This window comes from Bidens hawaiensis, unplaced genomic scaffold, assembly GCF_021521415.1.
Source record: "Bidens hawaiensis isolate Kalapana, Puna unplaced genomic scaffold, B.hawaiensis_p1.1 tig00023867_1, whole genome shotgun sequence".
NCBI classification, from domain to species: domain Eukaryota; kingdom Viridiplantae; phylum Streptophyta; class Magnoliopsida; order Asterales; family Asteraceae; genus Bidens; species Bidens hawaiensis.
In genome coordinates, this window is record NW_027493758.1 from 113,792 (window position 1) to 138,675 (window position 24,884).

At 35.7% G+C, this 24,884-nt stretch overlaps 1 pseudogene across 1 annotated transcript; it reads right to left on the minus strand.

Annotated features, from left to right (window-relative positions):
* Positions 1-2,104: 2,104 nt before the first annotated feature.
* LOC143568255 (transcription initiation factor IIF subunit alpha-like) lies at positions 2,105-22,235 on the minus strand (annotated as a pseudogene). The gene is made up of 11 exons (XR_013141547.1): positions 22,100-22,235; positions 19,318-19,483; positions 6,458-6,638; positions 4,583-4,738; positions 4,274-4,417; positions 3,828-4,198; positions 3,594-3,709; positions 2,944-3,080; positions 2,638-2,868; positions 2,355-2,555; positions 2,105-2,289 (listed from the first exon to the last, which is right to left on the minus strand). The product of XR_013141547.1 is annotated as a transcription initiation factor IIF subunit alpha-like (transcript).
* Positions 22,236-24,884: the final 2,649 nt, after the last annotated feature.

Sequence of the window (24,884 nt, forward strand, 5' to 3'; positions counted from 1 at the left end):
TGAACTGCTGGTTTAGATTTTAAACAAACGAATAAATGAGCGCGAACACGTTCATTTTTTAAATAAACAAACACGAATACAAAATATGTGTTCGACTAAGTGTTCGTGTTCGTTCAGTTCGTTTACAGGCCCAGCACTAAGCACAACCAGTTGCTCGTTTCCTTGTACTTCGATGTAAACAAATACTACTTACTTATTTTTTTTAATTGAAGTGAATATAATTATTATTATTATCATATATATGCAGAGGCAGGCAAGCCCTTGTGTGATCTCAATCAATTTGAGTAGTATCATATTTCAGTTCAAAGGTAAAAGCGAAAACAAAACCCTAAGCGTTGAAAATAAGCTTGTAATATGAATAAAACGTTACATAATCATAATAATAAAGATGCCAAAAATTGATTAACATGAGCAAATGAAAGACAAAAGATTTCAATTGATTAAAAGCAATTTGGAATTAGCGAGAGAAGCAAAAACAGACCTACCTAGCAGTCAAATCTGAATCCGTAGTAGTAGGAGGCAAATCAATATTCGATACTCACTTGCACAAACATGCGTCTGTATTACACTCACACATGTGTATATATCTCTCTCTCTATTCGCAGCACTCACTAAATAAATTTGAATAATAATCATAATAAATAAGAAATATATGCATCACTGGTCCAACACTTTTAACTATTTACAATTTAAATCCGTAAGGTCATGTTTGGATCGGTTTGTAAGCTAAACCGAGAGTGGCTTGATTTATGAACTACCCATGCCAAGTTGGCTCATTTTGTAAACGAGCTTTTTCACTAAATAAATTATATAATTGTCAATATATTATTAAGAAAATAATACCATTTGATAAAAGAAACACAAGAGAGAAAATTTGTTTTCAGTATGTAGTAGAATCTATGATTGATTAAATACAAGTTTAAATAATAAGCATTTGTAAAACATATTAGTCAGATTATTATTATGATTTATGGTAGATGTTGATATAAAAAATGATGTACCAATCAAAAGATTTCTTTTTCAGTTTCAACATCACCATATTAAATAATATCAATTCATAACTTTCAAAAATAATAATAATAATAATAATAAATAATAATATAATATCAACTCATAACGTGTAATCATTATATATATTTTTTATTATCATCATTTTAATCATACTCGAATAATAATATGCTCCTAAACAAAAGACACTATTGTGGAATTTCTCAAACAAATATAATGATTTTTATTATTTTACAAATACTTAGTGGTGATTTATTTTATAATCATTACCTCCCGGGGCATTTACATATTTCTCTTTTCTAAACTTTGAAATTACATATTTTCTCAAATCATGCTTAAAGAAAGCATTGTACATTTTGCATTAAAAACTTATATTTTAAAGAAATATATAATTTTAAAGGGTTAGAAAAGAAAAATATATAAAAATCCCTTACTTCAAATTATCAACTTCGACTCTTGTTTTGAGCAACCAAATTGTAAGATGGAAGCTGGGAAAAGAGATGACAGGGATAGATGTTTACATGAAATAGAAAATAAATAAAATAAAACAAAAGAATGTGTGTCAGAGCATTCACAACCGATCACTTATCCCCATCTCTATAATTACATTAAAAAACACTACATTTCTCTATTCTTAGTTTTTTAATTAAATAATATTTTTAATACTTTAATCATTACAGTTTTCTCTCTCCACCCTATAATTTACAAAAAATCATTAACTTTTCCCAAATTTACAAAAAATCACTATCTTTCTCTCTCGACCCTATAATTTACACTCGCAACCACTCAAAACCCCACCATATAATTTACAAACTCCTCTCACAAAATTTTGAGGAGCCGGATGGGAATGCTCTCATCCGTGGGTTGCACCTGGCGCCCATGATTATAACCAGCCTAATTGTTATTTTCAGTAAACATGTGGTAATGCATAAGCCTTGATCACCATCAACTACAAACAAGCTTCAAAGTTTGAAGTTAAAACCAAATTTCCTTACAAGAGATGAAGGTATTACTTACTAGCACAGTCAAAACATCAAATGCTGTAACATTTTTTTGCAAAATGTTTGTTTTATATTATTGCACACCACATAAAGTAGTATACCAAGTCATTAGCAAAGGGAAAGGAAGTTGGTTGATGTCATGTGTTGTAACAATTAATAAAAACGACTCGGTTTAGATTGGAAGGAAGACTCATTTTTCCCTCAACACGACATAGTTGGGACCATTCGTCTTCTGTATCTTGGAAATCCTTCTCAGGATATCTGCAAATGCATTTTTGTCCTGCGAAACCAAAATTAAAATTAAAACAGTTTTCTTTTCCTTGTTGGCATTTATAAGTATACTACCTCTTTGGTGCGTAAGCGGGATTTAAACTTAGCAACAAGATCCTGTGTGGTAACAGGTGCCTTGTGCATGAGAACTGCTGTGATTTCTTCTTCCGTGACAGGCCCAGTATTATTAGATGGTGTTGCTGCAACTGCTACTTTTGAAGAAGAACCTCCTTTAGCCGCCGCCTTTCCAGGCTCCTCCTTAACAGCTTTCACATCCTGAAACATAAAACATCAAACCATATAATAATAATGATAATAATGCAACGTGCAGTAGAACTAGAAAAGGAAGGGTACAGACATTTTCTGTTTTGACTTTCTTTGCACCATTTGTTGCTTTGTTCTCTTCGGTGCTTTTCCTCTTTCCCTTAGCCGCCGCCAACTTGTTTGAAGAAGGGGTTCCCCGAGCTGATGCTGCTGGTGCTGGTTTTGAGGGGCTATTGTCAACAGGCTCCTCTTTAAGAGGCCGTTTCGCATTACTGTTATTATTATTAGCCTTTGGTGCAAGAACAGGGGAACTTTCATCTTCAATCTATAAGAAACAAAGTAACAAAAATCAATCACATGATTGGAATTTAGTAATTGAAAGGGAAAGAAAGAAAGTTACATCATCATCCTCATCATCGTCGTCCTCTTGTTCTGGGTCAGATTCAACCCCACTATTTTCCCAAGCAGCTTCTTCAACTCCTTTCCAGATTGGCTCAGTCCTCCCTCTTCTTCATTTTCTTCCTCATCGTCGTCATCCTGCAACAAGTTAAACAAACAACTGTAAATTTCAGATCCAACTTTGGGTATTTCAGTCATGCTGTCAACAGTGTTATAGAACTCGCTAGGCGCTAGTCGGCCGGTGGGGGGTGCCAACTGACAATTAGTAAGGATAAATCGGATTGAAATTTTATATGTAATTTTTCAAATATACATATATATATATATATATATATATACCAAATTTTATATATAAATTTTCAATTTTGACCGATTTGAACTAAACAATGATTAGTCGGCGATTAGTCGACGGGGGTACCGACTATTGATTAATCGGTGCCTAGGTGTGATCTTTACAACCATGGCTGTCAAATACACTATAAAATGATGTTCACTGATTTGAGTGAGGATCTTTTGTTCATGGGATGATCTTTGGTTTCAACAAAGGTTTTTCATATCCAAATTTATGTTTAAATCTCACACTTGAAAGTTTTTAGTCATTCAATCTATAAGTTACATTTTTTTGTCAATGAAAAGGGATTAAAAGCAGACCTGCTTAATTTCTGGAGGAGCAGGAATTTCAGGGGCCAAATCTTCCCGTTCCTCAGGATCATTACCCACAGCTTCATCGTCATCTGTGAAGATTTCCTCATGCTCCCAGTCATCACCTGCAGGAACAAAGATGCAGCATGTTTTCATTTATCAGTTTTTTTTACTAATAAATGTGTCGATGTAAGGTTGGAATAATCAAAGTGACGCATACAAAAAAGATGAAGAGATTATTACCCTTCTCAATATCATCATCATCAAAATCAAGATCACCGCCTCTAGGACCTTCCTCGTCATCATCACCACTTCTCTTATTCAGTCCAAGTCTCGATTTCCGCACAGACTCCTCATCTTCGTCTTCTCCATCCCGGTCCGACACGTTCGCCTCGTCATCATCTACGTTATTCTTTTTACGGCCTCTCCCGCCTGCCCCACCACTTTCCCTGTCATCAGGTCTTTCAACTTCACCAAAAGCAGCAGCTCCATTGTTCGCTGCTTTCATCATCCATCTCTGATAACCATCTGCAGTTTTCCTTCTGTTTTTTATCTTTTCTTCTGCTTCCTCAAGCGTAAGCTGCTTGTATTGTGCAACTTTGTTAAAGTTGTACCTTCAATTACAAGAAACATGAATGTGTGTTATTCAGGTGCATACAGGCCAATATTAAAATGATGCTTAAGCATACCATGAACCAGCAGGGATGGCAACAAACTCCTTCCCCTGTAACATTAGAAGGTAGTATGTTGCAGTCTGCACCCTCAAGCACACCCTGATACTGAAATTGCCCAGTTTCATCTTCCAAAAGCCAAGGTTTGTTCTTGTATTTCTCCTACACAAGTAGCATTATGACAATAATGAATTCCTTAGTATTAATAGCAATACAGTTAAAGACTCATTTTGTATGCATTAAGTCATCTAAATCCACATATGTGCAACCCTGCTATAATCAGTAAAGAAAATTGAAGGAGGACCACGACCAACAAAGCAAATATACCCGTAGTGCGTCTGTGACTTGACGTCCTTGTAATCCTTCTTTCTGGAGAGACCACTTGCTGTCATTTTTCTTCTTTGAGAAACTTGGTAAACCAGTCACAAATCTTCCTATGAAGTAATTCTTATCACTGGCTGGACTTGCCCGCACATTATATTCCTATTCAATACAAGTCAAGCACGTAAGAGCATGATGTCAAGAAACCTAATGAGAGAGAGAGAAGAAACAATGGCAGATGTACATCAATCAAAAGGCTTAAGAGCAATCAAGGGCAACGGTTTAGTTGCTAAAAGGCAAGCTAACTTACAATGATGAAACCAAAGCTCTCAAAAGAATTTATCACAAACACGTTTCTTTTTCATTGTGAATAAAAAGTCTGCATTTTATTTTCAGGATGTTAACTGACAGGTTCTATAAAAGCCCTATTTTGGACACACAAAATTATGTGATCATCATGAAGATCAATCTCAAGGATGACAATGCACTTATAATTGACAGACCTAGAGTTTCATTCTGAAGATTAGTTCACAACTTGCAAGATAATGATGCATAAGGAACCACACACAGTCACACCGAAGTCGTTCTTGTGTTTATCTACACTTAACTTGCAGTTATGTGGTTCAAAGGGAGCATATCACTGGTCAAACTTTAAGTTGAATCGAGCACGACAACAATTTAAAGTATGATAACTGTGCAAGATAATGATGTATAAGGAACCATACACAGACACACTGAAGTCGTCTTGTGATTATCTACACTTAACTTGCAGTTATGTGGTTCAAAGGGAGCATATCACTGGTCAAAATTTAAGTTGAATCAGGCATGAAAACAATTTAAAGTATGATAGCCGTGCTCTTAACTGCAGATGTGTTGTGCATATTGAAGATGACATGATGTTTTATTGTGTGTGAAAACCATGAGCTCACCAGCATTAACTAACCTAGTGGTTTGTGACAGTAAAGTTAATAGTGGAACAAAACTTGATGGATGTTGGCACAAAAGGAAAGAAGAGTGTGTCAAAGATCTTAAATATGTATTTGATAGCTTTGGATTTCATAGTCAATGTATTTCAAATATCTGCTTGTTTAGTGGCATATATAAAAGGAGACCCGACACTGCCATGACTTCTAGAGTAACAGTCAATATGATTCACAAGTGGATTCTAAAACCATAACCCAGTAATCCACTGGTGCAAATTGATACATTAAGCGTCTAAATTGAACAGAAGCAAGCACAAAGAGGGTTGTAAACGAACAGAACGTCCGACAAACTGTTTGTGAATTGGCAAGAAGTTCGTTCATGTTCGTCCATTTAATATAAAACCAACATGAACAAAGAATTCTGTTGGGTAGGCATAATGCACGGACACGAACAGAGGATGTGTAATTGTGTTCGTAAACGAAAATGCGTCCATTTAGGCTTGTTCATTTACATGTCTGGTTACTTTGTTTATGTTCGTCCGGTTACATTCCTTTACATATATATGCCCGTTTATTAAAAACTCACTCTAAATATTCTTCTTTATTCGTAGTTTGATACAGTTATGTTTACGATTGCCATGTTAACCACTTTTGGATATAGTGTGATTTTGTGTTGATTTAGAGATTGTTATTCTCAAATATATTTATGTATGTTTGTTTATGCTCATTCATGTCCGGTTAGATTCATTTAAAAAAACTAATGAACGAGCACGAACAAGCTCAGTTCCTTAACAAAGTAACAAAAATTTGTATGTTTGTGCCAACACTAAACCTGTGGGTTTCAACTACTAAATGGCAACGTTGTGATTATATGAAACCCTAGACGAATTTGTTTACTAGGGTTCAGCAATTGTTGTTGCATTAGATGTGAAATGAAACAAAGGCAGACCAAACCCACCCGAATGAGACGAGTGATGGTGGCGCCACAATCACGGCACCTGTCTTTCCTCTCAGCCATGGTCTTGCCACAAGCCACTCAAAGCGTCATGTGTTTGCAATTGCTACCGTACAATTCCTCCGTCGATCTACAACCGTCACACGACGGATTCAACGTCAAGTCGAACGAAGACGACATAATCCTGCAACAAAATCAAACCTCTATTCAATCAACTAATTGATTCTAATCAAGTCCGCAGTCGGATTAAACCTTCGTGATCGAGAAACAATGAATTTTGCGTATTAGGGTACGGTTAAATAGAGAAAGGGGAATTTGGAATGGTTTGTTAAGACTGAGAGGAGGCATGGGGTTTTGTGCAGACATACCGACGGGACCCGACCCGACCCGGTCCGACCCATTAATTATTATTTTAAATCTTCCGACCAGTGTCATTGAGGATCGGTACCTTTGATATGGTAACGGGATCGGGATCGGGATCGGGATCGGGATCGGGATCGGGAATTTTTTTTATTGGGTTGTATATATGGTATCTTTTTATGAGCTCGTCCTAGCAACAATCTAATATATTAATTTGCGCTGTCATGATTATCATTAAAAGAAAGTATATAAAAAACATTCACCGCAAGTTATAAAAAAAAAGTGCAGGTTAACTTTTAAGGAAAATATATGGGTATGGTATAATCATAAAACGTCTTTATGTTGGCTGTTTAATAAAACCCATTGTAAAGACGGTGTAAAATATAAAAGATTTCTAACTTTTATTTTTTATAGTCTTCTAGTTTCTTGTGTTTAATGATTTACGAATACTTATGGTAGTTGAAGTAGATTTTTTTAACACATTACAATGTAAACTAATGTACAACTTACTTAACACTATCAACGCAATAAAACTTCAGTACTAGGATTCAATATTATGAGTAAGTGATTGTTCATAAATCGAAAAATAAATTAAACATATAATGATATAAATACAAACAAAGCCTAGTTATATGTTTTGATAAAGAGTTTATGAGAAGGGCATGAATATTATTGATTTAGAAGGATTTTTAAAATCAAACAACATGCTCATGATTGGACTAAACGATGAATAAAAGCATGACTTGTTACAAAATAAATAAATAAATTAAACAACGTTTTGGTATTGATTTACGGGAATACTTCCAGCCTTCTAGTTAAGCCAAAAATAAAGAACATTGTTAGTCTTGTCATAGTGAGCACCCGAGGTTTTCGCTATGACTTGCCTCGGACATGAAAATAAGTTTACAATTGGGAATTGAGATAGAAGGCAGTAAATGCTTAAGTAAAACTAGTTAGAAAGAGCTGTATGCCCTCAGAGAGGCTTCTATACCTCCACGCCGGGCAACTTTTAGGAAACATTACATGTGTTCTCGTGATATTGTCGACGTTGCCAGTCTGCATGCTGTGGCTTTAATCTATGGTCAATAGTGTAGTTTAATGGGCAAATATGTTTGCCCTCAAATAATGCCATGTTATAAAAGGCATATTACATGCCAAGATCTCGTGCGTTAAATGTATGGCAGGTTAACAATATGATTGGGTTTTTCCGGAGATATTGTATATGTTCGGGAAAGAAAACTTGCCCAACAAAGGTTTTAAGATGATGTTGAGTTTGAGTAGATATTGTTCATTTACGACCCATGTATCATCTTCCATTACTTCTTTACTACGGTGTTGTTAATCTAATCTAATCTAATTTAACTATATAATAAAAGAGTGGATTTTTAACAAACCTCTCATTTTTATAATTAACATCTCTTCAAAATGCCACATGGCAATCTCTAATATTTTTTATTAAAGTTATATTAAAAAATCAATATTATACAAAAAAAACTCAAGTATGCCGCCCTTCAAATTTACAATCGTGATTTCATCTTCATTATTCCAGAGCTTCTAACCCTAACAATCAACTAAACAAGTAAATATAAAACCTTTGTAATCTGATTCACATCTTCAATCTTCTCACCTAAACATATTCAATCTTATTTGCAGCTTCAATTGGTTTCAATCAATTCACTTTCACATCATGAGTTAAACCAGGTTCAATCGACCAATCTTTGTAATTCTATTAACAAGTTCAAACAATCACTTTATAATTTTATTTATCGGTTCAATGATCAATCTTTTGTAATTGTAATAAATCTGTTCGATAAATCTGAAACAATCAATCTGATTGAAATTTTTATGTCTTCGATTACTGATTGATAAATTTGAAATTCCAATTGAAACCCTAACTCAAACTCAAATTCATGTATTCGATCAATCCTTTAATTTATTTATTTTTATGTTTTATGTTAACCATAAAAGAATTTATGGTTGTTCATGTATTCGATCATCACTTTGTTTTATAGTTTTCTTTACCAAATTTAATGCAGTTACCAATCAGATTATGTCTTCTTCATCCGGGTAATATCAGTAGCAAATAGCCTTATTTACAATAGTTCTATCATCACTTCTTTGTTTAATATCGTTGCCAAATAACCTTTGTTTTATAGATTATCCGATAAATGTCTTCAGATAGGCAATGTCAATGATAAAACCCAGATCATAACACCCTCTGACTTAACAACAAACAAGCACGCCAATCAGGTTTGAATTTATCTTTTTTCTTATTCAATCAGATTATGTTTTAACGACTTTTATTTATTGTTTTTAAGGAGATGATGTCATTCGATGGTGACGCTATAATGTCTTCTACATCTACCAATACGGGTTTGCGAACATCTATATCTAATATTACTGATGGTATATTTCTCTAAACTCTTATTCATATTATTCATTATTGATATTCAGTACATCATACTGTTTATTTATTCACTAAAATTATCATCTTTCGTTTTTTTAATATAGGTATCCCCAACGAGAATTTCGCCCCTACAGAACAAATAACACAACGAAGATTGACCAAAAATTGTAATCTTGGTTTTATATATATTTTTTTATTTATTTATATTAATATTTGTCATGTTCTTACAATCACTATTATATTAAATTATTTTACCTTCAGATATATGTAAGGAAAACCAATGGATAAGGAAAATGATTCATGATAATAAAAAGAACCCCGGCCAAATATCTTTTCAGTCTGCATATCATAATGCATATTCAAATCACCTCAACAATTGTAGATATATTTTGGGTTCTTATTTATTAATTAGATTTATATTACATCTCATACTAACCTTCTAATAATTTTTTTTAGTTTAGCGATGGCTTTTGATAGTATCTATTGTAAAGAGAAAAAAAAATTTCGGACCACAACCCGACATGACCTGGAAGTATTTTGTCAGATCCCGTGTGGACCCGAAAAATTGAAAGTGGCAATGACAGCAACAATTTAGGTCAGATCCCCTTGGAGTATTTGGTTAATCTTATTGTCTATATTAATTTAATTTTGAGTTTAACTATTTGTTTAAGTTCTGTTAGCACGCAGTGTATAACGTTAGCTATTAATGACCAATATACCCTTCACATGAAATTGATTTCTTCTTTTTACTTGTATTCACTTAGCAGATTTGTTCTCTACTCATCGTAGTGTTTGGACAGCAACCCAACATGAGACGGATGAATTTTGGCCAGGACCTTTCGGACCAATTTTTTTTGGCAGTCAGTGTTGATTAGGAAAATTTTTTGTTCATTTTCAGCAGCGTGAAACGAACCTTTTTTAAAAACACCCATTCAGACCACAACCCAACTTGACCTGGGAGTATTTTGGTCAGATCCCGTGTTAACCAGAAAAATTGTAAGTGGCAATGACGGCAGCAAATTTGGTCAGATCCCTGGAAGTATTTTGGTCAATCTTATTATCTATTTTAACCATTTAGTTTTGAGTTTAACTATCTGTTTAAGTTTTGTTAGCATGCAATATATAATGTTAGCTATTAATGACCAATCTACCCTTCACACAAAATAGATTTTTTTTTTGTTTTTACTTGTATTCACTTAGCTTATTTATTCTCTACTCATCGTAGTGTTTGGACCACAACCCGACATGAGACGGAAGAATTTTGGTCAGGCCCGTTCAGACCCGTGTGACACACGGTTTGTAAAGAAAAAACAGCAAATTTAAAAATATAAATAATAACATAGTTTTACTATTCATATTTAAAAATATAATAATAACAATAAATATAATAATCATAATACAAAACACAACATAATCTAAGCTGTCTCTATGCCTCAATCAACAATTTTGCAACTAAGCAGCTCGCTTCACATCTATGCGAATTGCCATCAGAACCTTGCTGTAAACCCCTCATTAAAACTCCCATGCACCTGCTTTTGTTTCCTCCTGGGCTGCTAAAGTCGCACATGAGGTCAAGCATTAACGTGCATGTCCCACTAGAGCGGTGACAACATATTACCTGGTCAGAAACAGGTCTAACAGAATATGATTCTTTCATACATGCCATTGGTGTAATTTTACGAATCTCTTAGCGGCCCTGATTACCAACCGCTTTACCCCAAAAATGAGCGCATACAAGTCATAGCAGAATATGATATTCTAAGAGTTCGAAAATTACAACAAGGAATGCTTTAATGTTTGATTAATCGTCAACATTATCAGCTGATGTGCCTAAAAGTGGTATATAAAAATATTGCAATTAATCAACCTAGCACAACGAGTAATAAAAACCTAGAATACCTAAACCAAACCACTAGCAACAGGCAAGTGAACCTATCGGGTGTAGAATAGCTATGGGAAGTCCGGGAATATCGAACCCCAGAGACACTTATTGAATTAACGAACTTAGATTCTAAAAGCTAATTAAATTAATAATTAAGTAAAAGATTCTTTTTGGATTTTTATTTATTTATTTATAAAACTAATTATTACTTAGACTAATTTAAACTAATAAATTAAACTTAAAATTCTAAAACTTAGACTGAAACACTAATGAGAAAGGCGTTACCTAGGCAAGGAATCCGAATTGTGATGACTCGGGCTTTTATTGGTTACGGAAAAATGCTACTGGAACCGGGAATCTAAAAATATGAACCCTAGGAAACCTAATGGATCCCTAATAACTCTCAAGGTGCCGCCTAAGAGGAAATCCTAAAGATCATGTAAAAGCACCGGCTTATTGGCTCACCTGTCAGTTTACCAATTATGATTAATTACCCTAAAAAATAGCTAATATGTCGGTTTCACTGTCTCAATGCACCTAAGTACACGGGGTGGTCTAGAAGAGATCTAAAAGGATACGGGTAAGCAATGAAACTAAGGAAAACTAGGCAAACTTCCTGTCAGACAGTTTAACCTAAAACCCTAATAACAAGACAAACCCGAAAACTTATCACCCGTCGGATATATAAGCAAGTAAGAATATAAACTTCTAATAAAATGCTAAAAAATCAGTTTCTATGGTGAATAAGCTCAATAAACCATAAACAAGTTGTAAACACACAGTAAACAACCTTAACATGCACCAATAGTCGAAAGATATTCAATCAAGCGACATGTGAAACATTCATTCAAGCACAAATCAAAAGTAAATACGCATAAATAACATCCAATAAACCCGATCAAAACTTTTAATTAATCAAAATCCAGTAAACAATTCCCGAAAACCGTTTAAACCCTTAATCAATCACAAAACATCAATCCAAGCCTAGATAACTAAAAAGGTTTAGCCAAGAATCATGCTCAAGAAAATAAAGTAAATAAGTTCACCACCCAAGTTCATAACGGAAATATTAAAATTAAAACAAGTGAACCGTGTTCGAATTAGTCGGTGTGAACCCGAACTCCAAACATGATTGACTGCGGCTGTCTTGTTGTGTGGCTCCACCCAAGAATAATAATAACTAGTTTTTAACCCGGCGCAATAGGTTGGTAAATCCAAACATTGGTAAGACACAAGCATTACCGGTCCTGAGTGTTGAGGCGGTAAGTTGACGTGAATTCGGTCAGTTTCTGTTACATGTGTTATTGCACGGAAACTAAAAAAAAAAAAAGTTATAAAAATTGAGATGGAACATTGGGATAGCGTTGGTCGGTGAAACTCGAGCGTTGGTAATACCCGAGCGTTGTTGGTCCCTGGCGGTGAGTCTATGCAAATTTGGTTGGGTTTTTCACGTCCGTTATAAAACCGGACTAAAAAATAAGAGTTGTCATTCGGTCAGTTTCGTTGCGATACTATTACTAAAACAAAATGCGCTAAGTCTACGCAAATTATGTCAGTTTTTATCACATCCGTTACGGTATATTGGTTTTGTAACTAAACTAATAAAAAAACAAACATAACAAAGATAATTAGAAATATAATTATCAAAGTTTAAAACAAAAAACAAAAAAAAAAAAAAAAAAAAACTTGGTCTAATAAAATCTTGTTAAATGGACGGCAGTAGGTTTTTTTTGTTTGAATCCCACGTGAACACCTTCACTGCTCCCAATCAGAGAAAATATATCAACCGAAAAATCAATTGACGGCGGCTCCCCCGTGCTTCTTCATATTAATTCTCTTTTCTTTTTGTAGCTTACAATCTCCACCGACACTTCTTAGGGATGGCCCAAGCCCACCAATTAATGCACCACCTTTTCTTTCTTTTTTTTGTTTTGTTTTGTTGTAACTACACTATATAAAGAAACATGGCGTATTTGTAAGTTACATATTATATTAAAATGACTAATCTTCTAACTCACTAAAATTTGATCACGTTATTGTTATTATTATTATTATTATTTTCTTTTAACTTTAGGATTATAATAATAAAGATAATAAATGAGAAATATTATTTAACTATTTATTTATTGGTCTTAAGTTTAGTAAAAGTGGCGCTACATATTAGCTCATTGTCTCTCGAAACCATTAAAACTCAAATGTGAACCAAATATTAATAATATTCAATAAAACTTGACTCAAAAGCACTTAAAAGTATAGAGAATATTTATATATAATATGTATAATTGAGATCACATCATCAGCAAATAACATAAAAATTTAATATTTTACTTTTAACCAAAACTCATTGCTTTGAGTTCATGCTTTCTTACCTGCATCAAAGGTGCACAAGTCATATATCCAAGATAAAAGCGAAAATAATATTTTGTTTATATAAACTATATGTACACTAAGTTAAAATTGAAGAATGGAAAAAAGATTACTTATTATAATTGGAATTCAAAGACACAAAGTGAGCATAATGTATTGTATTTGCATAACAAACACTTCCTATACAAATCAAGTATCTGAATTTCTTTCTCAAACCTCTTGCATTCGTTAGTTAGATAATAGATCTCCTTACAATGTAACTGCCGAACTCAAATCTTAGAATACATTTTCAATGAATTCCTTAAATGTGATTATAATTTCATCCAAGAAACAGACCGCTAAATAAAATACATCACTGCATTAAGATCAAAAGAAAAACTGGTTTCGTGTGACAATTTTGAAGATAATAACAATCTATTAATTCCAAAAAAGGAAAACTAGATGTGTTGTCACTTTTAAAACAGTTTTTGTTTTTACTTTCTTTTTGAACTTGTTGGTCATGTTTCCCCGGAATATACATTTGCGTTTGTGGATTTTTTTATTGTTGTGTTTCATGATTGGTTGTTTGGTTGCTTTGGCATTTCAAACTTTTTAAGGGTTTATGAATAATGCTTTGCAATAAAATAACAATATTTTTGCTACTTTTATTTCTATATTTCAATTCTGTTTTATGGGTAAACACGTTTGCATGGTTAGTTTTTTTTACCTATTATTATTATTATTATTATTATTATTATTATTATTATTATCATGTTTGATTTACTGGCTTGACATTTGACAGGTTATACTTTGTTCATGATGCCTTGCATTAATAAAGTTTCTTATTGTCGTTTTCATATTATCAAAGTAAGAAAATTGTTTTACGTTTCTATTTTTTTTTTTTAACAAAACCCGTGTGTTACATGGGTTCTAACCTAGTAGCTTAATATCTTTCTTCCTCACAGTTTATCTAGGGATGATCCCCTATTATCCGGAGGTCGCATGCCCGGTTTTGATGATCCATCCTAGATTTGTTTTATCCAATTTTATTGTATTGTTTCCTAGCTAAGATATGAGTTCTGTTGTCGGTGTCGGGTTTCCCCCATCAGTTCATCTACAAGATGTATGTAAGAAAAATAATCTTTGTTGAATAGGGGATCGCTTCACAAATTTAGAAAAATATGAATTATAGAACATCCTCATTGCTTATAGTGAAGACGTAAAAGGGACAATAACTAATAGCATAAAGCTAAAACATTCATTTATGCAAATGAATCACACCAAAGTTCATTATGTTTTTCTTCTCTCTATTTAAAAGACTAGTGGTTCATTAGAGCACCCAGTTTACTAATTTAGAAGTACAATTTTAATTGTGTTGCATCAAACTAAAATAAAAACTATTAAATTGTGACCATCATAACCTAATTGGCTAATTGGGGGCCTAAAAAGAGCCTAACTAGTTTGAAGAAAACTTGGCCTTCGGTTCACTAACAACATGCATGGTGGCAAAACCCGGAGTGTGTTATCTAACTCGTTTTAGGTTTTATAGTTTGAAAATAGATGGAATAATATCTTTAAATTTGTACTATATTGCTTTCAGATTGAAGTATTTGATATCACTCTAAATCTTTGTTCAAAATAATTTGAATAGAAAACAAGAACAAGTATGCTTTTCTCTGTATCATAATTGTATCAAAATGATATGTAAAGACCTTCCTCGTGTAGGTAATAGGTTGGAACTATTACAAAGTTTTGTTGAATCGACACAACTTCTTCATGAAAAGGTATATCAATTGATAATTAATATTGTTGTAAGTTATGCGGTCATATCCAGGGCCGGCCCTTGGGGGTGGCAGAGTGGTCGACGGTTACAGGCCCGACACCCCGCTAGGCCTGATTTTTTTTTTTTGAAAAAAATTATGTGTTTTTATTAAAAAAATATGTATATTTAATATTTAAACACAATTACATAATCACTAGCTTAGTCTAATAGTAAAATGGGTATTACTTACAACCAACAGGTTGTGGGTTCTAACCTCACTTAAGACATTTTACTTTTTTTTATACAAAAGTTTTTTACACAATCCAAATTATAACTAAGTAAGCCCATATAAAAATTAAACTGTTTAAACTTAACAAAATACTCATTTTAGTTAAGGTCCAAAAAATTTTTCAAATTTTTCGCCTTCGCCCTAAAATTTTTTTACTTTTTCGGAGCCGGCCCTGGTCACATCAGCATAGATTATCAGTAACTTAGTGTGAATGATAGCTATTACTGATCAACCAAGTTGCCACTAGTGCACACTTATTAATTACCACCGTCAACGACAATACAAACCGGACTTAAAATTTAAATAAAACGAAAAACAAACACATACAAAGAGGGAGACATTAGTAGGCAGGGCAATTACACTTGCACCGTGACAAGCAACTCTTACAATCAGAAAGTCTTGGATAAGAACCGGGATCGCAGTCGCACTGCTTGACACATTTGGTCTTTGGGGTATTACTCCACAAGCACCGAGCCATGCACCTCATGATCGGGAAACACTTTGGGCAATCTTTCCTCATTGCGTTCGAGATACAACTCCTACAATCTCCACCATTGCTCGAGCAGGCTAGACTCGGAGAACTCATGCTCCACCCGATCAGTAGCACCACAAACATCACCATTTTTATTTTTAATGGTAGTACAAACTCCATTTATTCACAGGTGAAGTGTTTTCCCCTTTTAGAGTGTAGTTTGAACTTTGGAGTGTGTTGATGACTTGATTTATATAAAAACAATCGGGTGGGGTACAATGAGTTATAACCATTTGTCAAAGCAGATCCTACGGTTGGGAATTTGTGATTGTTTTATATGTATTTGTAGTTGTAGATAATTATGTAGTGATTTTTATAAGCGTGAAGGTTTAAATATGTATGGATGTAAGTGCTATAACTCTGAAAATATGAACTACTCAAATTTAATGCTTCAATAAGTTTCACTGAGCGGGGCACATTGAATCTCGTTCTAGACTCCTTGGGTTGCTCACATCATCTCTATCGCATTAACTAACCAAAATATACTACGTTTGTAACTATCTCGAATATTTGAGTGAATTTTACTGAAATAAAATACCAACCATCCATATTGATTTTAACGTTCCAATCTGACTCATCCAAGAACATCTCCCTTAAGTCAGGCTTTAAACCTGAGACACGCATATATAACCATTGTCTTTGATCTTTATATAAACCCTATATGGAGAATCGTAAAAAGAGTATTAACTAATAGTATTTGCTGTGAATGAATCGATGCTTCTGATTGATAATAATAATCCCTTTATATAGGGAGAGAATACAATCACAACCTATCTCTAATTAGGAAACATAATCACTATACAATTACATAAGATAAATACTATCTATACAAATAATATACTATGTCGGCTAAGAATCCCCCGCAGTTTGAGCGGGCGAAGGACAGACGTTCAAACTGGAACGAAAAGACTGAAACAATTGACGACACAATCCCTTGGTAAAAATATCCGCATATTGCAAAGGTGAAGGGACATGTAGAACGCGAATATCCCCAACACGAACTTTTTCACGAACAAAATGAATGTCAATTTCTATGTGTTTCGTTCGTTGATGTTGGACCGGGTTATCTGACATGTATATAGCTGAAATGTTGTCGCAATAGACTACTGTAGCTCGACTGAGCGGGAGATATAATTCCAGCAATAAGTTGCGTAACCAAGTAGCCTCCGCAACCGCATTAGCTGTAACATCCTAAAAATTTTAATGATGAATAAAGGAAGTTATGTTTAGTGTTTTCGCGTAATTAATTAGTATCGGGTAGGGAGCGGGTCTTGGACGTGGATTAATTGAGATGGGTTAAATAAGAATGGGATTTCAGGGATATAAATACCCCCAAAATCCCAAAAATATCTTCATTTACATCTATTTCTTCACACACTCAAAACACACACATTCTAACCGATCAAGATTCGAAGCCGAGACCCGAGATTTTGTTGATAGATCTGAGTTGGTAAGGTAAGAACAAATCCAACAAAGCTAATATTACTGAAAATGGTTAGGATTGGATGGGTTAACCGGACCCGAAACCCAAACTGCCCAAATCGGACCCCTAAAACGTCGATTTTAGGCCGATTTGATGGTTGGGATTTATAGGCGCCGATCATACGATTCCGTGGGTACCAAAATCGAGTTATTTGGCTAAGAAACGAAGGATTTATGGGCAAACAGATCTGCAGCGCGATAACTTCGCCTGCAAGATTAAGTTCGCCTGATGAACTTCGCCTTCAAGCGTAACTTCGCCTTCAAGCGTAACTTCGCCTAAGGATAACTTCGCCTGAAGCCAAGTTCGCCTAAGGTTTAACTTCGCCTGAAGCCAAGTTCGCCTAAGGTTTAACTTCGCCTGAAGCCAAGTTCGCCCGAGGTTTAACTTCGCATAAAGTGAAGTTCGTTTAGAAAATAAATTAAAAACCTAATGGAAAATGTGTTAAGACAGTTATTGGAAATAAAATTTTTCCAAGCTGACCTGGCAGCTCGACCCCAGCCAGGGGCTCTGCCCCTTGGACCCTGCTAGGGGCTGCCGCCCCTAGACCCCGCTGCCAGGGGCGCTGCCCCCCGGACCCCCGTTCGTTGTGGGTAGTAATTAAGACTAGAAAGATGTTATAAGTAGTGATAGTTAAATTGATATGTATACTTGTCATACAGTCAGCCGTGCACAACTGAAGAAAGGGATTACGATCAACGGAGAACGTAACCGTGTTCAGGTGAGTTTCTAGCCCCATTTATGTGTTATGTTTTCGGGGCTGTGTGCATACTCAACATGTTTGTTAATACACTTATCCTAAGAGATAAGTGTATGCCTTATGTGGATAATGTGAAATGTATGAATGATTGCTTGATGGTACGTGAACGATCTTCGGATATTGCACGTACTGTCAGGTTGTACGCTATGTATAAGGTAAGTATGTTATGTATGTCTATGTGTATGAACATGATAGAGATAATAGAAGAAATAAATGATAATGTATGGTTGTATGGTTACGAAAAGGGTACCGAGCCCTAATAATACTCGAGGTATGATGTATGGTTGTATGGTTACGAAAAGGGTACCGAGCCCTAATAATACTCGAGGTATGATGTATGGTTGTATGGTAACGAAGAGGGAATCGAACCCTACCAATATTCGAGAACTAGGGAACCGAACCCTACTAATATTCTAGGAAAGAGGGTACCGAGCCCTAATAATACTCGAGGAAAGAGGGTACCGAGCCCTAATAATACTCGAGGAAAGAGGGTACCGAGCCCTAATAATACTCGAGGAAAGAGGGTACCGAGCCCTAATAATACTCGAGGAATGTAGGGCGTATTGCTCTTTATAACATAAGGTATGAAAGTAAGTTAATACAAAAGAAAGTAAGAAAGTATGAAAGTAAGAAAGTATGAATGTAAGAAAGTAAGAAAGTATGAAAGTAAGAAAGTATGAATGTAAGGAAGTATGAAAGTATGAAAGTATAAAAGTATGAATGAAAGAATATAATGTTATGTGAATGGTATGATTATGTGATTGTCTAGAACTCACTCAGCGTAGCTGACTTTTAGTAAGCACGCAGGTGAGTAGGATGAGGCAGCTCGCTTGAGGAGACACATGGCACTGAACAAGAATCTGGCATCTGAAGACCTATGATGTGTTAATTTTAATGCTTTAATGCGAAAGACAATAAATGTTTTGAGACAAGTTCTGAATTATGTAAAGTTTTATGAAAGTTTTATTTTCCGCGTAAATGTTTTAATTAACTCTGATATTTAGAACTGTGTTTATGAGTAAATCCAACACGAAAGTAGGGTTACCGATAACGGGGCCTTACATTAGCAACGCCCCTATATTCTGCCTCAACACTAGAACGCGAGATGGTGGGTTGACGCTTGGAGGACCATGAGATCAAATTATCCCCAAGAAAAACACAATATCCACTAGTAGAACGACGGGAGTCTGGGCAACCTCCCCAATCAGCATCTGAATAAGCAACCAAAGAATTGGTAGTAGATTTGCGAAGCCAAATGCCGTAGTTGATAGTGCCTTGTAAATACCTTAAGATGCGCTTTAAAAACGCAAAATGTGGATCACAAGGTTCGTGCATAAACAACCAAACTTGTTGGACGGCATAAGAAATGTCGGGACGAGTAAATGTCAAATATTGTAAAGCACCGGCAAGGCTTCGATATAAAGTAGGTATAAGCAAATAGTAGACCATCCGAAGCACTAAGTTTGGATGATAAGTCAACAGGGGTGGTGCATGGTTTGCAAGTGGACCTAGATGCACGGGAGAGAATGTCCTTTACATATTGCGATTGATCCAAGAATAACCCGTCGGATTGTTTTGTTACCTTTATGCCCAAAAAATGATGTAATTGACCCAAATCGGTCATGGAGAACTCTCGTGAGAGCATACGAATGACTTCCTGTAAGAGGTCATTGGTCGAAGCGATTAACACAATATCATCAACATATAAAAGAAGATAAGTTGTTTGAGATCCTCGTGAAAAAGTGAACAAAGAATTGTCACAAATGCTGCTTCTAAAACCTCGCGATAATAAAAATGTGTCAAATCTGGTGTACCATGCACGAGGCGCCTGCTTAAGGCCATAAAGAGACTTCTTCAACCTGCAGACAAAATTGGAATAACACCGGTCCACAAACCCTAGCGGTTGATGCATAAAAACAGTCTCATTTAACGTGCCATGCAAAAAAGCGTTCTTAACATCTAACTGATTAATTGGCCAAGAACGAGAGACAGCAATGGAGAGAACGGTGCATATTGTAGCCGGTTTTACCACCGGGCTGAATGTATCGTCACAGTCAAGTCCCACAGTTTGTGACTTACCTTAGCCACTAGTCAAGCTTTGTAACGCTCAAGTGCCCCGTCAGATTTAAATTTGTGGCGAAAAATCCACATGCACCGGATAACTGGCCGATCGGTCGGTCTGGGGACAAGTTCCCATGTCTCATTTACCTGTAAAGCGCTAAACTCAGTTTGCATGACAGACATCCAATTTGGGTTGGCAAAGGCTTTGGCATAAGAGGTTGGGACCGGGGATATCGTTTTGGTCACAAAGATACGGTGGGCTTTGATCGAGTGGTCATGGGGTGTATGTTTTTGGGTTCGGGGAGTACGGCAGGTGGTGCATGTGGGGGTGGGGGTGGGGGCTGATGTGAGGTTGTGGCTGCCGTGGATGTGTTGGGAATTTTGGAAGCTGTCTGTGGTGGTTTAGGACGACGAGTGTACGTACATCGGAATGGGGAGGTGGAGTGTAAACGAACGGGTGGGCAGGCTGAGGTGGGTACGAATGGGCTAAAGGTGAACCCAGGGGTATGGAATCATCAAGGAATGAGTAGCTGGATGTCGGTGTAGGGATAGTGTATGGGAAGGTGTTCTCGTCAAATGTGACGTGACGAGAGAAGGAGACCTTTCCAGTGGTAGGGTCAAAGCACCTATACCCACGAAAATCAGGTGGGTACCCGAGAAAGATACATCGCACGGCCCGGTGGTGTATTTTATGTGGTTGGGTGGCCGATGTGTTAGGGTAACATGCACATCCAAACACTCGTAAGTGGTCGTATGTATGGTGGCGAAGGTATAAGGCAAATGTGGGAGTGTAAAAATTTAAACGTTTAGTAGGAAGTATATTGTGTAAATAGGCGGCGGTGTGAAGGGCTTCTACCCAAAATAGTGGTGGGAGATGGGCATGAATGAGTAAGGAGCGTATGATGTCATTAAGTCGACGAATCATTCGTTCTGCTCGGCCGTTTTGGGAAGAGGTTTGAGGACATGAAAAACGAAAGAGGAGACCATGTTGGTGAGCAAAAGTCTTTGAAGGCATGGTTATCGAACTCCCCCCCCCCCCTAGGTCACACTAAAAGGTTTTGATGTACCGGTTGAACTGGGTGGCTATAAGGCGGTTAAATTTGGTAAATGTGCTGAAGGTTTCAGATTTATATTTTAAAGGGTAAATCCACACGAAATTTGAAAAATTGTCTATTAGTACCATGTAATATTTATAACCTGTTTTACTTGTAATGGGAGATGTCCACAAATCACAATGTATAATATCAAAGTGAGCAAACGTAAATGATTAGATTCATAAAAAGGTAAACGTTTACTATTGGCTAAATGACAAGAATTGCAAAAAGTAGAAAGCTTGTTCGAATTACATGGTAAATTAAAATTTCTAGACAAAATATCAAAAACTTGTTTGCCAGGGTGGCCAAGACGGTCATGCCAAGGTAAAGTAGCAGCGGTGATGGAGCAAGCATGTGGTGGTAATGTTGGAGGAGTGACTGGATAAAGATCGCCCGTACTATTGTGGCGGGAAAGGAGCTGTCCCGTTTTGAGATCCTTCAAGGAAAAACCAAAAGGATCAAATTCAATAGAAACATTGTTATCATGGGTAAATAGGCGGACGAACAATAAATTTTTGATAATATGTGGGCTATAAAGTAGGTTAGGTAGAATATAGGTACGGTTGTGTATTGGTAGGTAACCAGTGCCAAAGCCCTCAATTGGTAAGTATTGTCCATTGCCGACTAAAAGTTTAGTGTTAACAGTAAATAAGTCAGGGCGATGAATCATACCTTGGTTGTCCGTGACGTGACGCTCAGCACCTGTATCCATATGTGGAGTTGGGTTCATGTATTCGAGATTAATGTTGTTCATGGCAGCACTTAAGTCGGATGGACATAACGCATTGAAACCAGGAGGGGCTGCCATTTGTGGGCCGTAGGTGGCAGGATACGGGTAACCCGTGAAGTTAGCTGAGGGTGGCTGCTGAGGTGTATTGGGCCGCCAGTTGGGCTGGGTCGGGTATGGGCAGGGCAGGGTATTCCACCAAGCCCACTATGGGTAATTTTGTTGGCCCATAAAGTTTTGAAAAGCCCAATTAGAATTGTTACCTCTGTAGCCTCTCCCGCGTGAACCTCTACCACAAGAAGGTTGATTGCTGCGCTGATACGGAGTGCCAGATTGTGGGTGCGGGGTGTTGTTGTCTCGGGGCTGTTGATATGGATTTTGGGTATCAGCCGGGTGTTGATTTTGAGGCTCGGCGGAGGTTATGAGTACCGTGGAATACTGTTGTTTACGTGCTGCCTGTTGAATGACTTCGTCATTCAGCATTGAGATGGCCGTGTCCCAATCGGCTGTTTGAGAGTTGATCAATGAAACGGTTGTGTCGAATTCCTTAGATAGGCCACGAACAAGTTATAATACGAGATGTTATTCGGTTATTTTTTGTTCACATCAGCGAGCTGACTGGCAAGATCTCTGAGTTGTTTGCAATAATCATCAACGGAGCTACGAGCGGAAAGCGTGATGTTAATAAACTGAGTTTCGAGCGCAACAGCTTTGGCGTGCTTATTACTAAGAAAAATCTTTTCTAGTTTCAGCCATGTTTGTCGAGCCGAAGCGTCGGTGTCCAAGATGCGCTGTAATAAATCATCTGATACGCAGCTGTAAATCCATTGCGAGACCAGCTTGTCCAACTCTTTCCAGGCTGGGTATGTAGGATCGGTGTCAGCCGGAGGAGGGGTATCATCGAGATGATTGAGCACCCTATAAGCGGTCGCATGGAACTTGAATAATTTAATCCATGCTGAGTAGGTCACGGTAGTGCCATCAAGGGTTCGGATTTTGGATTGAATATTGTTTACTGAATATGCTGGGTGTAGAGAAGGGTTCTGATGCCAAGGCTCTGATGCCATAATAGTATTTGTTGTGAATGAATTGATGCTTCTGATTGATAATAATAATCCCTTTATATATGGAGAGAATACAATCACAACCTATCTCTAATTAGGAAACATAATCACTATACAATTACATAAGATAAATAATATCTATACAAATAATATACTATGTCGGCTAAGATTAACATTATATTATTTATATTATATAAATGGGCAAGAATGCGTATAAATTTTTGATTTTTTTCCAAATTAGTGTTGGAATAAAAAATATTTACCATTATGGTGCTCTTTAAAAATATTTACCAAACTAGTGTTGGTGAAAAAATTATTTATCATTTTGGTGTTTTTCATGTATTTTGTATTCACTATTTACTTTTAAAATTAGTTTTTTTCTATTAGTTAATCTACTATTTATTTTTGGAAAATTGGATTTTAATATTCCCAACTTTCTGTTATTGGCCAATAATAATCTCAACTTTGTTTATTCCCATCAGTGGTCCTAAATTAAAAAAAGTTGGCTCTCAATGGTCCCCCGTTAAAAAAAACCTAACGGCGTTAAGTTTTTTCCGAATTTCAAACTGATTTATTAGGGCTTTTGATCGGAAGGAGGATACAAGTCGATTAATGTAAAACTTAGCTCGAAATGATGCTTCAAATGGCTTGATTAGTGCTTCAATCGGGTGTTTGAATTTAAAATTAACAAAAATTAAGCTTTTTGGAATATCGTTTCGAGCTAAGTTTTATATCAATCGACTCGTATCATTCTTCCGATCAAAAGCCTTATAAATCAGTTTGAAATTCGGAAAAAACTTAACGCCGTTAGATTTTTTTTAACGGGAGACCATTGAGAGTCATTTTTTTTTAAATTTGGGACCACTGGTGGGAATAAACTAAGTTGGGATTATTATCGACCAATAACAGAAAGTTGGGATTATTAAAATCCAATTTTCCTTAATTTTTTGACATTCCTTATACATTTTTTATCTGATAAATCCAATAACTTGTTTTTTATATATTTTTTATATCAATCAACATTTTCTTATTTTTTTTAGTAACTCATTCTAAATCTTTTCTTTTTATTTATTTTTTTTATTTGATTCTTTTTTGTTATCAAATATTTTTTTCTACTTTTGTTTAAATATATTCATTTTACAAATTTTGTTTTTTGGGTTTGGTTTGGTATCGTAACGAATCTATCGACGCCGATCAAGTTCGTGTTGAATAGTCGTCGCAACATCTGTGTTTCATATCATATTTCTTATATATTTTTATATCCAATCAATCCAAAATTTTATTTTTTTATTTTTTATTAGTCAACCATTATATTTTTATTCTAACTAGTTATAATCTTTTCTTGTAATAACAAAGAAAACGTTAATTAAATTTGACCTACTTAAATGAACATGTTTAAAACAAAAGGCAAACAACGAAAGTTGATAAAACCCACACGTTGGTAAAACACAGGCATTGTGGCCACTATTCGAGCAAATTCGGTCAGTATCAGCTAGGTTCGTTACAGTATTGGAACTAAATCTAAAGTATAAATTCATAAAATGATCATATTTAAAATAAATAAACAACAAACATCACTAAAGCCCAGGCGTTGATAAAACCCATGAGTCGCGGCAACTATTCGACGCGAATTTGGTAAGGATTAGTTATGCTTGTTACTGTATCG